This window comes from Vicugna pacos, unplaced genomic scaffold, assembly GCF_048564905.1.
Source record: "Vicugna pacos unplaced genomic scaffold, VicPac4 scaffold_19, whole genome shotgun sequence".
Lineage (NCBI taxonomy): Eukaryota > Metazoa > Chordata > Mammalia > Artiodactyla > Camelidae > Vicugna > Vicugna pacos.
In genome coordinates, this window is record NW_027328740.1 from 71419160 (window position 1) to 71434666 (window position 15507).

At 39.8% G+C, this 15507-nt stretch overlaps 1 protein-coding gene across 1 annotated transcript in view; it reads right to left on the reverse strand.

The window, feature by feature from the left end:
* The window catches only part of LOC140693519 (trafficking protein particle complex subunit 9-like), a 335939-nt gene that overhangs the window by 235642 nt on the left and 84790 nt on the right, over positions 1–15507 (reverse strand). Inside the window, exons 9-11 of the mRNA XM_072957339.1 lie at positions 7708–7795; positions 1287–1473; positions 591–734 (exon numbers count right to left, since the gene is read on the reverse strand). The gene's annotated coding sequence lies outside the window, so the exon portion shown is untranslated. The remainder of the gene's footprint in view (positions 1–590; positions 735–1286; positions 1474–7707; positions 7796–15507) is intronic.

Consider the following 15507-nt stretch of genomic DNA (forward strand, 5'->3'; position numbering starts at 1 on the left):
ATATCTACATTATGTACTTTCTAAAGAATAGATTTATATCAGCAAGGCTCAATAACACAATCTTTGGGTATTTACAGAAGTGAGAATCCCATCTCCAATCCGCAAGACATCCCTTCGGAGCACTGAGGGTCTACACGGTGCGATCATAAAGCCGTAACCGCAAAAGCTGTGCTATCCTGCACTTACGAGGAACGAGCAGCTGTGCTTGGCCTGCCCACGTGCGTCGTTTACAACCCACAGCACCTCTACGGGGGAGGGATGACTAGCGAGCCCTGTCTCTGCAGGAAAGAAAAAAGTCCGGGAGAGGCTAAGCCGACCTACAAGTTCTCCATTTCACAGGACTTGTCACTCCAGAGCAGGAATCGAACTCGGCCCACGTTTGTAACCACAGTACTACCGTAATTTATGTGCTTTTTGTGTGTATAATACATTTGTTTCTGGCATGAAAGTGTATTTAATAAATGATCGGTTGTCTTGTATACTTCATTAGCTCACAATCTTTATATTTTTGAATTGTACTCTTCCCCTGGAGAAATGAACGGAAAGAGCAGTGGTCAGAATGAGGTGGGGCTTCATTCTTTATCTGTTACCTCATCTCATCCAAGTCCCCAAGCAGGGAGAAGGAGCAAATGTTCTCTTCATCTTTTAAAGAGAGGGCTCCAGTGATGGTGATTTACTCAACTCCAAAACTAAGTCTGGGGGAAGGGCACATGCAGCAACGAGAGCAGTATCACCTGTAGGAAGGCAAAAAGAGCTCAGGGGATGGCTCAATGGGTCAGCCTGATTTAATTTCAATTGATAATTCAATAACACACTCTAAAAATACTAGCATGCAATGGATTTGCTCTTTCTTGACATCTAGCAAGTTTCCACAGCCGACATGTAACATTATCATGAACTAGTGAAAAGAAGAGTCCACAGACAAGGAAAATCAATGCCACAGGCAGGCTGAAACCCAGGCTGGAGGAAAGGAAGAGAAAGGGCATATTTAAGAAGAGGGGAAAGTCTGGGAAAAAGACATCATCACAAGGACTCTCAAGCGTCATCCAGCAATCATATAATCATTCTTTCAAGAGAGAGTTACTTAGGTCCTATTTTGTGCTAGATTTTACAAAGGGCAAAGAGAGACCACAGCGTCCATGGTGGCAGCAAGTTGAGGGGCTATAATACAATTCTAATCTTGGTACCTTGCAAAATTGTCCTCAGTATAAAGGCAAAAATTAAAGTAAAATAATACTATGTAAACCATACACATTGCTGAAATAAATTAAAGAAGACCTAAATACCTGGAAAGACAAACCACACAAATTCCTGGATCACATGACAATATTCTTGGGATGGCAGTGCTCCCCAGAGTGAAGCACACATACAACGTGGTCTTGATCACAATCCCAGCGGGCTCCTCAGCAATAACTGACTAGCTTCTGCTACAATTCATATGGGAATTCGAGGGTCTCAGTAACCAAAACGTACCTGAAAGAGTAGAACAAAGTGAGAGGACTTGTAATTCTCAATTTCAAACATTACAACTGTATCTACAAGTGAGATTAGAGGCCATTTTTAAGGTATTATTGTGTTTATCCTTATTTTCTAAATTCTGTACAACGAATATACCTGTTAGAATAAGAAAAATAAAAACTAAAGTATCTTTTAAAACATGCACACCGATTCATTCATTGGGGAAAATTATTTTAACTATAAAGAGGTAAACAAATATCTAGTGAAAAAGGACCACTTAAAAACAAGTCTGCATTTACAATTTTCATAAATTGAAAACTGAAAAGCACAAACACATCAAATTTCTAGGAAGACTGGTGAAACATATTAATAATTATTTTCAAAAATTCTAATTGCACAATGAAAACACAAGAAAGAGAAAATCGTGATTGACAGGAAACTGCGAACACGTGGAGAGCAAAGGCCTTGAAATCACTGTTCCTTTAACTCTGCTACTAGCTCAATAGGAGAGGAAATTCCTCACTGAGGGGACAGTGGAATCCCATGCATAAGATAGGATACACAGTACAAACTGCAGTAGTATCGGGAGTGAATATGTTAGAAGAATTCTGAAGTTACAACATTGCTGAAAAACTATAAAAACACTGACAGACAGATTAAAACACACAGTCATACATATTATATAGAAACATGAACTCTGCTCCCATGTTGCATAGAAATACAAACATATTTGTTCATTTATGGGCACTGATTACTTTATCCCAGGTAGAATATTTCAACTAAAACAAATAATCAATATTACACTCCTATTGTCAAATGTACTTGATAACTTACTCTGCTATGTAACCATATGTGTCTAAGATAGATCTAAAATTAGTGAAAAAGAGCTTTGTATGGTTTCTTGAATTCTTCTCAAAATTCCAAGCTTAATTTTAAAATAGATCTGAGCAGTATTTCTATATTATCTTTTCCCTTGTGAAATGAACAACACAGTCTGTTGTCAAAATTCTGTCCTTACAATGATTCACGAGCACCATATCCTCACAAAACTGCTGGACAGCAAGTCACTATCCAGACACTGTGACCAAATAAATGAAACAGAAGGAAGACAGTGATCCTATTCTGGAGGGCTTATAGTCTGTGTCAACACTGGGGTTTTTACTTGATTGGTTTGATTGGGTAGCAAAATAAAATCAATCAAGTACTTTCTTTGAGCATTCTATAAGTCATGACTGTTTTTAGTGTTATTAGCAGGAAAGACTTAAGCATGACTTGGTTAGGTCAACTAGCAACAATCATCACTGGAGAGTGAGTAATAAAGAAGTTAACTGATAGCAATGCTTCTGCCTACATGAGACCTAAAATAAATCTACACTGATATCCGAAAGGAAAATAAGGAGATGAGGTCCCCAATGAGAAAACAAACTAACAAGAAATCAAAAAATGAAAGTCATTTTCATTAACGATTCCAGGCAGTAGTGGAGCATGGTGGTGAAGATCACAAATGCTGGGGACAAACATGAGGGTCTGAAATCCCACAGCACTAGGTAGATGTGACACTGATATTTCAGTGAAATTTTCTGCATCTCAGTCTCCTATCCATAGACTGGGGACAACAACTGCACCCATCTCCTATAACGGTCCTAAGAATTAAGTTATTTTATATATAAAAGCTTAAATAAAATACCTCAGAGTTTAAATAATACCCCAAAAGCACAAGAAACAAAGAAAACAGAGACAAATTGCAGTTCATCAAAATTTAAAACTTTGCTTCAAAGGGCACCATCCAGAAAGTGAAACAACAACACAGAGGAGAAAATTTTTTCAAATCACTTATCTGGTAAGGAATTTGTATCTCAAAATGAAGAAAAAAAACCCCTACAACTCAACAATAAAAAGGCAACTCAATTAAAAGGTTAATAAAGTATCTGAAAAGGTATTTTTCAAGGAAAATATACAAATGTCCATAAAACACAATGTAATGATGTTCAATAGCATTAGCTGTAAGGGAAATCAAGTCAAAACCACTAGGAGAAACCGCTTCACACTCACTACAATAGGGTATAATAAAAAAAAAAGCGTAACAAGCACTAAAGAGGACACAGAGGAAGCGGAGCACGCAGCCCTTGCTGGTGAGGATGTAACACAGCGTGGCCACTTTGGAAAACAGCCTGGCAGGGCCTCAGAGAGTTGAACATTTCGTTTCTGACTTACCCAGCAATTCTGCTCTCTGGGCACACACGTAAGAGAACTGAAAACAAATATCCACATAAATAATACCACATGAGTGTTCACGGCGACATTACTCATCACAGCCAAAAACAGAAACAACCCAAATGCGTATCACCTGATGAATGGGTAAACAGTGGGGCCCAGCCATAGAGTGGAATGTTATTCAGCAATAGCATAGCATAGAATAGTGACTAAGGCCACAACATGAGCAAATATTGAAAACGTTACTCAGTGTGAAAGAAGTCAGTCACAATAGACGTTTCCACTTATATGAAGTGACTCGATTTACATGAAATGTCCAGCACAGGCAAATCCACAGAGAGAAAAGTGGCTCCTTGGGGCTGGGGGAGGATGGGGAAGATGAGAATGTCTGTTTATGCATACAGGGCTTCCTGTTGGGGGGATGAAAATATTCTAAGATTGAATGGGACGCACAATTCTGGGCATAGAGTAAAAACCGATGTACATTTTAATGGGTGAATTGTATTAAAACTCTTAAGAACAAAAGGACCTTGGGCCAGTATCTTCCATAGTAAATGCAAATTGCTAACTTTTATTAGAGGAAAAAGAAACTGCTCTCAGCATGAAAGCAGGAGATCAGCAAATGTGAGTTAACCGAAATTGGACAAGAGCATTTCACTTGAAACAGTTGCTGAGTGTACACGAAATATTCAGAAATAGGAAAATCACCTTGACATCACGAGGAAGCATTCTGTTTCAAATACAGATCAAGGATTCGGCAAGCCCAGCTGCCAGAAATGACCAGAGAAGAAACCTGGTTTATAAAACTAGCACCAGAGACAACAAGGAATGGTGATGAGGAAAGCAGGCGGCAAATATCTGGAACAGTTCACTACAAATAATTTCTCCACCAAAAATTGAAAAATAAAATGAAAGTGATGAAATGCTCTGTTGACATCTCGAGAATGGGCTTCCTTCTGTGCTCGACTGTTCTGTAACCCCGATTGAGAGACTAAGGAGAATCAGCATGGCTCCTGGGGGTCCCCAAAGGACTGCCCACCAGCACGCTGACCACCATCACATCTGCCAGGTTTGAATTGCAGAGAAGAGACCAAGTTCTGAAAGGCACAGGAAATATTGACAAGGGAAGAAAACGCTGAGGTCAGTCCTGGGACAGAGGCCCTCTGAGCAGAGGCCAGAAGGCTGCAGGTGAACTGCAGTAGACCTGGGGCAGGAAGGGATCACGGGGGAGCATATCTCAATTCTCTTCTGTCTCTGCCTCCGGTAGGAGAGATAAAGCCTGCATCCTTCTCACCTGGAACTGTGGGTTCTGGCTGGAAGAAGTCTTACTGACAAGGAATGATTATTCAAGACTCTGTGGAAAAAGTCAAGAAATCGAGAGGGATTAGGGAGCCATCTCCATAAGCCTCTCAAATGCTCCCATATTTATAGGGTATAATCAAAGGAAAACTTCGTTAACAGTTGTGAGATAGTAAGGAGGAAATTCGGGAAAGACAGGATGAGGCAGAGATTGTAGAATACACAATGAGTACAAAGGATTAGTGTATCTTTAGGGAAGTCATGGGGTGAGGGGAACAAGATACATTTTTAGATATGTTCATTAAAAAGCAGACCACCAGACCAGCCAGGTCCTTGTTTTGGGGATAATACATTATCTAACAACACACAAGCCCAGCGTTTATAGCTGAGGGTCTCGGTCCTTGCTTTACAACCAGCAGAGTGCTATCTAAAACCTCAACTACACAAGCAAAGCATTGTCTCTGCTTTTTAAGGCAAGGCGTCTGGAGTGAGGATGCACAGGAACTTGCTTGTAAAGCAGTATCAAAGCATATTTTTTCTTCTTAAAATTCAGAGGTGACTGGGGTGTGTTACAATTTGTTAACCCAATCATCTGCTTCCACATGGAACCATTATGGAGGACACCCTAGGATGAAAATCCTGGATGTGGGTCTCTTCCTGCCATCTTCAGCCACTCTATCAGGGTCTAGGCACATCCGTGAATAACGATCCTACAGTACCACTCACTCTCTTAACTCCTGGTGATTGAAACTTAATTTTAGCTCTACACAACTTAACGTAGAAAAGTTTCAGCAATAAAAGATATAATATTCCATTTATATCTCATCATATTACTGATTTTCTGATTGCTCTAAGCTGCTTCTACTTGGTAAAGCACCTCATTCTGAAGCTGAATTCAGTAATTTCCATTGTGCATTTCTAGCCAGTTTGGGCTCGCTAACTTCTTTTGGTCAAATATCGATATACTTAATTGATTTCTTTGTTTATCAATTTCAACCAGGAGGAGAGGGAGTGTCACTCTTTTCCTCAGCCCACCCTCAACTCTTTTCCCATCAACTCAGGCCTCCTGAAAACAAAACAAAGTATTTTTTTCCCTTCTACTCTTTCCACAAACCCAACAGGAAACATCAGCCTGGAGAAAGAATTCAACACAAATGTTAAAACAAAAATCTATAAACCTGAAACAATACCATCTCCGAATCATGATACACAATGACATGAGATTAAGTGTGTCAGGCACAAAGCATGAGGGAGCCTGACTACCTGATTTCTATTCTTCAAAGGAAGGAAGGTTTTCGTATTTTTTATTATCATTCTTGGTCATTGTTTCTGATTATGCCAAAAAATAATTTATGAAATATTTATGCACTGCAATAACTGATTTTTATTGTATCAATTTTAGAAGGCATTCAGAGGGGATAGGAAAACCCACCTCTGTAAAAAATGCAAAATTTCTTCCCCTGTAAAGAACACGTATACAAAATGCAACAGAGAATTCAAATTCTTGTGGAGAGGAGCAAAAGACACAGAATCAAATCAAAGTCATTACAATGAGTCAATTTAAAATTCACTGGACAAACATGCTCAATGCATACAAATAATTTTAAAGGCACACTGCAAACCATTCACTTAATGATCTGCAGGCTAGAGGAAGAATTTCACTCTTTAACAGACAACAGAAATCAATAGGGTGCCCCACCAAACAAAGAGCAGTGAACAATCAGGTTTTTAACAGTTCTGAGAAATCAGCATGTTCTAAAGATCAAAATCCAGAAATTTTAAACATTCATTCAAACCACAATGAAAAAAGCACTTAAAGAAAAAAAAAAAAAAAGAAAGTAAGCACATAGATCATTGCAACAGAACAATGAGAATTTCTTGTACCGCTAGAAGAAAGAACAGGCTATAGCCTTTTACTTGAAAAGAGACTACTTTTAAAAATAACTGCTAAAACACATTTCATCATTCATGTTGCATTTAAAAAACTGAGGTACATGTATCTGATCAGAAAAGCAATTCTGAGTAATAGTATGTTACAATTCAGTGCCAGTTTGCTTTAAAAGAAAAGAGAAAAGTTACTGTTTCTAATTCTGCACAAAGTTTAAAGAACCTCCCTGCCTCTATCTCCTCCCATTTCCTAAGCTCATGCTCCCTAATCCTTCTGAAACAAGTATGAGAAAGTCTTATTCCCAATATGCCAAATGACAACTGAATATCAATTTATTAGTGTAAATATATGCCAACACCTTGAAATGGAGGAGAAAGGTATCAGAAGTCTATATGGAATTTCTTTCTACCTTCCTGAAATCACACACACCAACGTTCACACAGACACAGACACAGACACAGACACATACCCCCTGGATTACTGGGCACTTCACAAGCTTAGTACTTACAACTTGTAGAAGGTAACTTTGTAGTTACTTTAAAATACAAAACTGTCAGCTTTTGAAAGCCTTCATCATCTGCTAAACCATCTAAATATCAAAGAGACCCAATTAGCCTTCTCTGTAGAATGTAATTTCCCTTGATGGCAAAACAGTCTCTAAGAAGTACTGGATCAAAGATTCGTGTTTATCACTACCTATGATCGTTTTTAAGCACATTAACAGATTCAGAAATGTATGTCTCAAAAACATTTATTCCTATTGAAATAGTATACGTGTTCAATTGTCTATACAGTGACTAGGTCCCATGATGGTGTTTAAGAGCTATTTTGTGTATAGCAATATTTACCTTCAAGTGCAGAAAAGGAGGGTGTGTATTACTCAGTTGTAGAGCACCTGCTTAGCATGCACAATGTCCTGGCTTCAGTCCCCAGTACCTCCAAAAAAAATAAATAAAAATAAGTGCATATTTAAAAATAAGAATAAAGTTATAAAAAATGCAGACTAAAAACCACTGCAATCTAGGTGCTACAATTATACTAAAAAAACAAGTGTTTCTATCAAATATTAACTATATGCCAATCACAGAGACAACCAAAAGTCACACCTGAAGCATCACGTGTGATTCTCAGCAACCCTACTAAGTAGACACGGATGAGAAACCCGGCTCTGCGGATGAGGAGACGGAGCTCGGAGGAGCCGGGGACGCTGACTGTCCTGCTCCCCGTGACACCGCGTCAGCCCAGGGCAAGCGCTGACAGAGCTGCACTGAGGGGACACCCAGCTGCATGGAACCTTGGGGCACTGGGGAGTCCCAGAAAACACTAAAAACTTTTCAGTGAAAAACCAGCTAAAATATATTACACTGTGCTGCATCCTTTAAACAGGGAAAGTGACTGAGACCTTTTTGATGCCTCCGTGTCCTTTCTGCCATTATCAGTTACTTGCCCTCACAGTGCGACCAGTGATGATCTGGACCCCATATGAAGTGCACTCAGATGGAAGAGCTTTTAAAGCTGGTTTATGAAGTTTGTAAGACTGTCTATGACTCACAAAGGCGGTCATTCATCACTTCTCACCGGTGTGGACGTACCACCTGAAATCACTCCTTTCTGCTTTTTAAAATCCCTTCATCTACTCCAGACTTTTCAACAGCAAAGAAGTAGCTCAACCACAGACAGTGGACAGCTTTTCACCAAATGGACTCGAACAGCCCATCTGACAACCTGGAAGCCCTTGTCTTCTATTAAACCCACTTCCAGGTACTTCATCATTTTCTGATTGGTGGACTCGGCCTCTGACTGGCCTACTCAGAGAGCTCCCAACCTCACATCCAGGGGTGGGAGAGGACCATGCTGTTGGGGGAAATCAGTGAGGAAGCTGGACATCCTCCAGCCACGTCTGCACGGGTAGAAGTGCCTCAACGTGCTCAGAAATTATACCGTCATCATCCCTGGGCTCCCATGGACTGGTTTCACATTAACCAAGCTCATGAGACACTGATGCAAGGAAACCAGAAACTTAAATTTTTAATGTAACAGAAGACGTGAATCTATGAACCAGACTGAAATATCAGAGTTCAACCATGAGTACATTTTCTCCTCCACGGCCCAATCACGGGCAGGCAGTCACATGGCAAGCATGGACAGAAACGGAGCAGGAAGGGTTTCTAGATTAATTCAATGGACTATATTTCTATTATACGAACAGATCTACTGCCCAGAAGTCAATTAACGCCAATCACGGTGCACTCTCCGTGGACAGCGGCCAAGAAATGACTATGAGCTCCTGTGTAACACTCCTTTCCCTGTCCTTTCTAGGCTAACTGATGCACAGAGGTATAAAGATTCAGGGATGTCGATAATGCTAAACACCCAAAGCCCATCTCTGGGAACCTCAAAACCAGACAGCCAGGGTTTAAATACCAGCTCTGCCAATTACTAGTTCTGTGATTTTGCCAACTTAATTACCCTCTGTGTGCCTCAATTTCCACACTGTAAAACTGGGATAACAATCAAACCTTCCTTACTCGCTTGTTGAGAAGATTGAAGGATTCATTTCTGTAAAATGCTCAGAAAAGAATGTAGCACATTTTGGGTGTTCAACAAATGTCAACTTAATATCAAATTGTTTTACAAGTGTCCCCTCTAATCATCTTATCTGTTTCCTGGCTAGCCTAAGTCCCAAATGAAATCCTTATTTCTCCTTTTACACACTCTTGGGGAGCACCCTTATGTTCCATCCAACCACCTGTTTAAACTGAGGGAGTGGATGTCTCCTAACCACTCCTCTGGGCCATGGAGGGTGCTTCTCCCTTCACACCCCTGGCCCCTGGCCCACAGCTAGCACTCATTACACTAACAGAGTGAGGTGTGAGTCCGGGGAGACAAGCAGGGCATGTGAAACCCTTCCTTTCACTCCAGTGTTGGTCACCATTGGGAAGCACGCGGGATGCTCAGCTCCATGTCAGGAAAGCCCTGTGCATGAAAGGGCAGGTCTTCTCAAGGGAAGGCTCGCTGTGGCCCAGAGCTACATGGGACAGGGTGAGTCTGTATTTCTGGGACACAGTATCATGACACGCATTTTCCCACAGCCTTGAAGTTCATGGAGAACGTGGCTTCATCAGTAACAAAGAAGACATTTATTGCCTGTCTACTCTTTTGTGTCATCTCTCAGTAGGCTGCTGGAGACAACATAAGTATAAGTATTGGATCTCCTTAAACCCCAAAATATATGAAGTAACAAATAATTCTGTGGCTTAACGTTGGTTTAGGGCGACTGTGTAACAGTTCTGACTCTGCTGATGCTAAATTATGGGTATAGGAACTATGGAACCTCCTCAAATATCTTTCATCATAAAACCATCTCTTCTTATTTTCCTGTTTCTTAGTAATTGCCAAAGACTCTCAAATGATGGCTTCACACAAAACAGCAGCTAAAGTTTAAGAGCCCTCTTGACATACACACTGTGGTAAACACTGCACATAATTTCTAATTCTCACAATTCTACAAATCAGATACAAATGTCCCCATCTCACAGACGAGGGAAAAACTCAAAACGAACTGACTCAGGCTCAAGTGGCTCAGTGGCAGCGCGTGCAGGCAAACCATATCAAAAACTACACCCCTTCGTATATGTACCAAATCTCCTACCACCAATTAACACACAGCGGCGGGGTCAAAACTCAGGGAACTCAATACACTTTTCACCTTTAAGGTCCTCCAGATGCCGCTTCTAGCTGTTTTATAAAATCCCGGCTCACTGGTTTCTAACACTAGAAGAAAAGCCCGATTTTGCTATTGTTTGCACAGCAAGTCTGAAATGTTCACAGTGAGATGACAGAATAAATCTAAGATATAAGCAGAATAACTTTTCCAGTTAGACAGACATAATGGACATTGGGCTATTCTGAAGCATTAAGTAAAGTAATCAAAATAAAATAACGTTGTTTAAGCCTCCTTTTACAAACAGGAAAGTTAAGACTGTAAGTAGGTGCAACAGTGCCACCTATGGGTAAAATGACCTTCCAGGTTACCAGGAAAGATGCAACACAAAAATTGCCTGTAGGATCAGTAACGAGAATCAGATAAATAAAACTTATATAGCACATGCTGCACTTTGATTCGGGGGAAAGGAGGGATATTCAGTATTTAATCTGATATTGCTAATACTCCTGAATATAAACAGAAGATATAGGCTCATGGAAACTCATCTTAGAAGAGGAAAGAATCCAGTTCAGCCACTTCATTTTACAGGAGGGGAAACTGAGACATGGGATCTGTCCTCCTGGCAATCAGCAGCAAAGTTCTCCTATGCCTCATGTCTTGCACTGTAGCAAAAACCAACAGATCTGTACTAGGCCTATATTCATAAAATTCACGTTTGTATTTTTCCAACAGTAGGTTATCTAAGTATCTTGCAAAATACTAAAAGAGCCAGGATATCATACAATTTTGTTGCCATACAAAAACATTTATTTACATAATAAAACAGCATGAGCTTTATTCTCTCTATTAAAAAAGTGACATGTCAAATCAATGTTTTGATATTTTAAACCTGTTAAGAATGTAGAAAAAAATCAAAATTTTCTTTAATCACAAAATAGAGGAGTTTATTCCCTGAAAATGATCAATATGGATTTTACTAAACTTAACGGATCTGGTCAGAATCCCACGAATTTAAATGTCTGAGTGGATGGTTACACGGCAACATAAATTCTGATTTGTAACAATACATATTCTGTGTAAATAATCTTCAAGGTCATCTGATTAAGGCAATTTAACTAGTCCCTGTCTCACTAGAATGATACAGATTTCATTAAAACTTCATACTACACCAAAAAAAAAAATGAATCCTTGTTACTTTAAACCATATTCAAATATATCATACAAATACATATTGAATATGTATCAGAAATAAGCGACACTCTTTAGTATTCAGAGTTGATCCTTCTAAAATATCTGTCATTGTGACAGCACACTTTTATTAAGCACCTCTTGGGTTCTTTGTATACAAGGCATCTACCTCTCACAGTCAGACAAATTAAACGATATTACTCAAATTTCACAAATGAGGAAATGTACATAAGCCATGAAAATAAAGTACATATTCATCAACAGGAAAGAAAAGAGTAAAGACTTTTCTTACAATATTCACTGACAATCTTTTCTTCCATATTAAAACTACATAAAACCAATTCAGTCTTTGTAAGTGTTTCTGTCAAAAAGGGCCACAAGAGAAAAACAAGCAACATCATTAGCAGTGGTTGGACTTTAAGAGCTCACTTCTCTTTTGCACTATAATTATTTTTAATGTTTTGTTTTTAGTGCTTACAGAGCACTAAAATAAAAAAATAACTTTTTATGTAATTACCTGAGAATTAAAAATTTGTGAAAATGAACAATTTTAATTTCTGCCACTCTGTCTCAACTTCTCAATGGTGTCTCTCCTTTCAAGGCCTCATCAGTCTGAGGTCACTAAACTCGGCCGTTTATGGAGTCACAGGTGTTCGGGTAACCACTTAACGGGAGGCTGATAAGAGGAGCAATTAAGAATGCATTCTGTGCAGCCTGGGTTCCAGCACCGAGCTAGCCACAGCCTGCTGCGTGTAATTGGGACAAGCTGCTCCATCTCTCAATCCCTCAGCTGCAAAAAAGGAGACACTGATACCTACAATCAAACACCTGCTATGAATTAAAACATGAGGAAAACATTTTAGCCTTAGGTAGGTGTCCACTCACAGTGAGTTTGGTCATTATGATGATGAGGATGGCTGTTAACAAATTAAGCTAGACCAAACAGGAGAAATCCCCTTAAAGGAGAAACATTTTAAGTCAATGAGCATTTCTTTTTGGATGAATTGCAGAATATTCTAATGATTTTTTAATAAACCAAATTTTGTCCATTAATTATAGATTTACAGGTTCATGGACAAGTCTCCAGAAAAAGAATTAGAGGCCTCTTACCTCTGTAAACTAAGAAAGTAAATTTTAACAAAAATCACGGAGGAGATTATACCTCATTTGGGAGAGTAAGTGCTTAACATGCATGAGGCACTCAGTTCAGTCCCCATTAACTCCATTTAAAAACATGGTTTTTTAGGAAATGGAAAATTAAAGCAAAAAGATGGAGGAATACAGAATTTTTTAGAGACTCATCTCAGATTTAAGATGGGGAAGAAACCATCCATTTCTCAGAAGAAATCTTGAGGACTATGTAAACTGGATCTGAGATGTCTAGTCCTTTAACATTATTCAAGAATTCATATTACCAAGTCTTAAAATTACCTGATAACGCACAGTGGTGATACTGATCATAACAGCTTCCATCACGGATCGAGCTCCGGCTAGGACTGCTCTGTTCTGACATCTCTGCCCCTCAGGCCTCACCAGGCTGAGAGCACTAAATTCGGTCATTCAAGAGCATCTTTTGTAAGTCCTCCATTTGTGCTTCTGACTCTCCCCTCACCAGCTCCTCTGAGGGAAGCACTGTTATCATCTTTCCCACTCACAGATAAGGCCACTGAGGCACAGAGACTAAACTCGTTCCAGGTCACATTGGCATTAAAGGAATTCTGTATTTCTGCTGTTTGCTTTTGACAAAGGAATCTGAGATATCAATTCAAGGCAGACTGTTAAATAATCAAGTCTGTCAGGTCTTCACCTCAAAGAGCAGATAGTATAAATTCCTGATGTAGGATGAGGCTGCCGCCACAAACTGACTCAGCTTGAAATTAATGTCCAAGATGAAGCAGCGGATACACGTAAATATTCACGATTGTCAAGTCTGCTCACGGGTCTGGGCCCTTCACTGCCTGAACGGGGGTGAAATCCCCACCCGTGTCTGGGAGAGATGCATGGTGCTTCCCAGGCTCAAACAGGCTTCACGGGCTATTTCCTCCCACAGACTGGCCTCAACGATTAAAAGCTCTCAAGGTTTTTACACCATGCAAAACAAAAAGACATTTCTGCAGATGGAGCACTTTCTTAGGCTTAAATCTTTTTTTGCCTACACTCACCCAGGGGGAAAAAAGAAACATGACTCTGCAAAGTCTCTGACCCTCACCACTCACAGGAGTAGAACAGCCACAGCAGAAGATGGCTCTTCACATTGCAGGATGAGAACAAAATAAAGATGTCCCAACAACAGGCACTCCCAGACACAGCGCTCAGCAGTCTTCTGCAAACTCACGGTTGTGTAGCACCCATCACCTTCTATTTCCAGAACACTTCATCACCCCTAAAGAATCCGCCTATCACTAACAGTCACTCCCTAATCCCCCTCCAACCAGCCCCTTCCAGCCATCACCTGCTCTCTGCCTCTGCATGTGCCTTTTCTGGGCATTTCAGATCACTGAAATCAACAATATTTGACCGTTTGTGTCTGCTTCCTTTCAATTAACAAGCTGTTATCAAGGCTTGTATATTTTGAAGTGGTATCAGCATCTCTTTCTTTTTTTTTTTTTGAAAACGTTAAAGATTATTAGAAGGTGGTAAGCACTATCAAAAAGAGTAGAGTGGAGCATAAGTGATTGGGTTTCAAAGGGAAAAGTGTGGGTTGAACAGTCAGGGTGGACTTCCAAAAACAGGTGGCCTTTTTCATTTTCCTCTTTTTTTTTTCTTTTTTATTCACTCTTACGTGTGAATAATCTTCCACTACATGGAGATACTACATTCTGTTCATCCATTCAGCAGCTATTTATGGACGAGTTCCAGAAAACTGAGTGTAAGAGTTGACTAGCATGGATGGCATTTAAGCAAAGGGCAAAATGTGCTTTAAAAAAAAGCCAACAAACAGAGGCACAAGGAAATTCAGTGCGTTTCTGAGCAAAGTGCTTGCTTGCTTCGGCAGGACTACCGTGCAGGACTGTGGCGGATATTGGCAGGAGTCACGGTGTGGGAGAAACATGAGAAGACTCCCCACTGCAAGTAGCTCAGACAATTCTCCTCCCTCATCCTGTATTGTTAGAGCAATGTTTCTAGGTTACTCTTATTTCAAGTAATAGCACTTTAACTGCACATCTGATCATCTCCATCAGACCACCTTTCCTCCAAGCAACGGAAAAGCATTCAATGACCTGAGCAGCTCCAGGACATAATGGTGATGGATTAGGGAGTCCTGCAGCATTCCAGCCTGCAGGCACAAACCGCACATGTGCCCTGGTGATGTCCAGAAAATAAAATGCATGGAAATATCTCACTGTTTTTACACGACATCTGCCCTCAATTTGCCCCAAAATCATGCTCGCAAAGCACTAATCAACCCTCTCAATACAAAAATAAAAAAGCTAAGAAGGCAAATTTAGGCTCTTTCATTGAAAACCAGCAACCATCACTGCCAGTATCTGAGCTGGAATGCTCCTGACTTTGAAAACCACTGCGCAGTTACTTTTCAAGCGTAAAACTCATATATGTATTCCATGTAGATGATATTGCAGTAGGATTTTTCTTTTCAAAATTTCCACTTGCAACATTAGCACAAGAAAGTTTATGTATAGGCTTTAAAAAAATCAATTATCCTCCACTTTCTTAATTTTGAACTAATTATTATTTTATAAATGTGGCTATGCTGCGTATTATAAACCGTTTGATTTCTGAAAACAAGACCTTTATGACCTCACTATTTCAGAGAAAACTTTAACGATTCTTT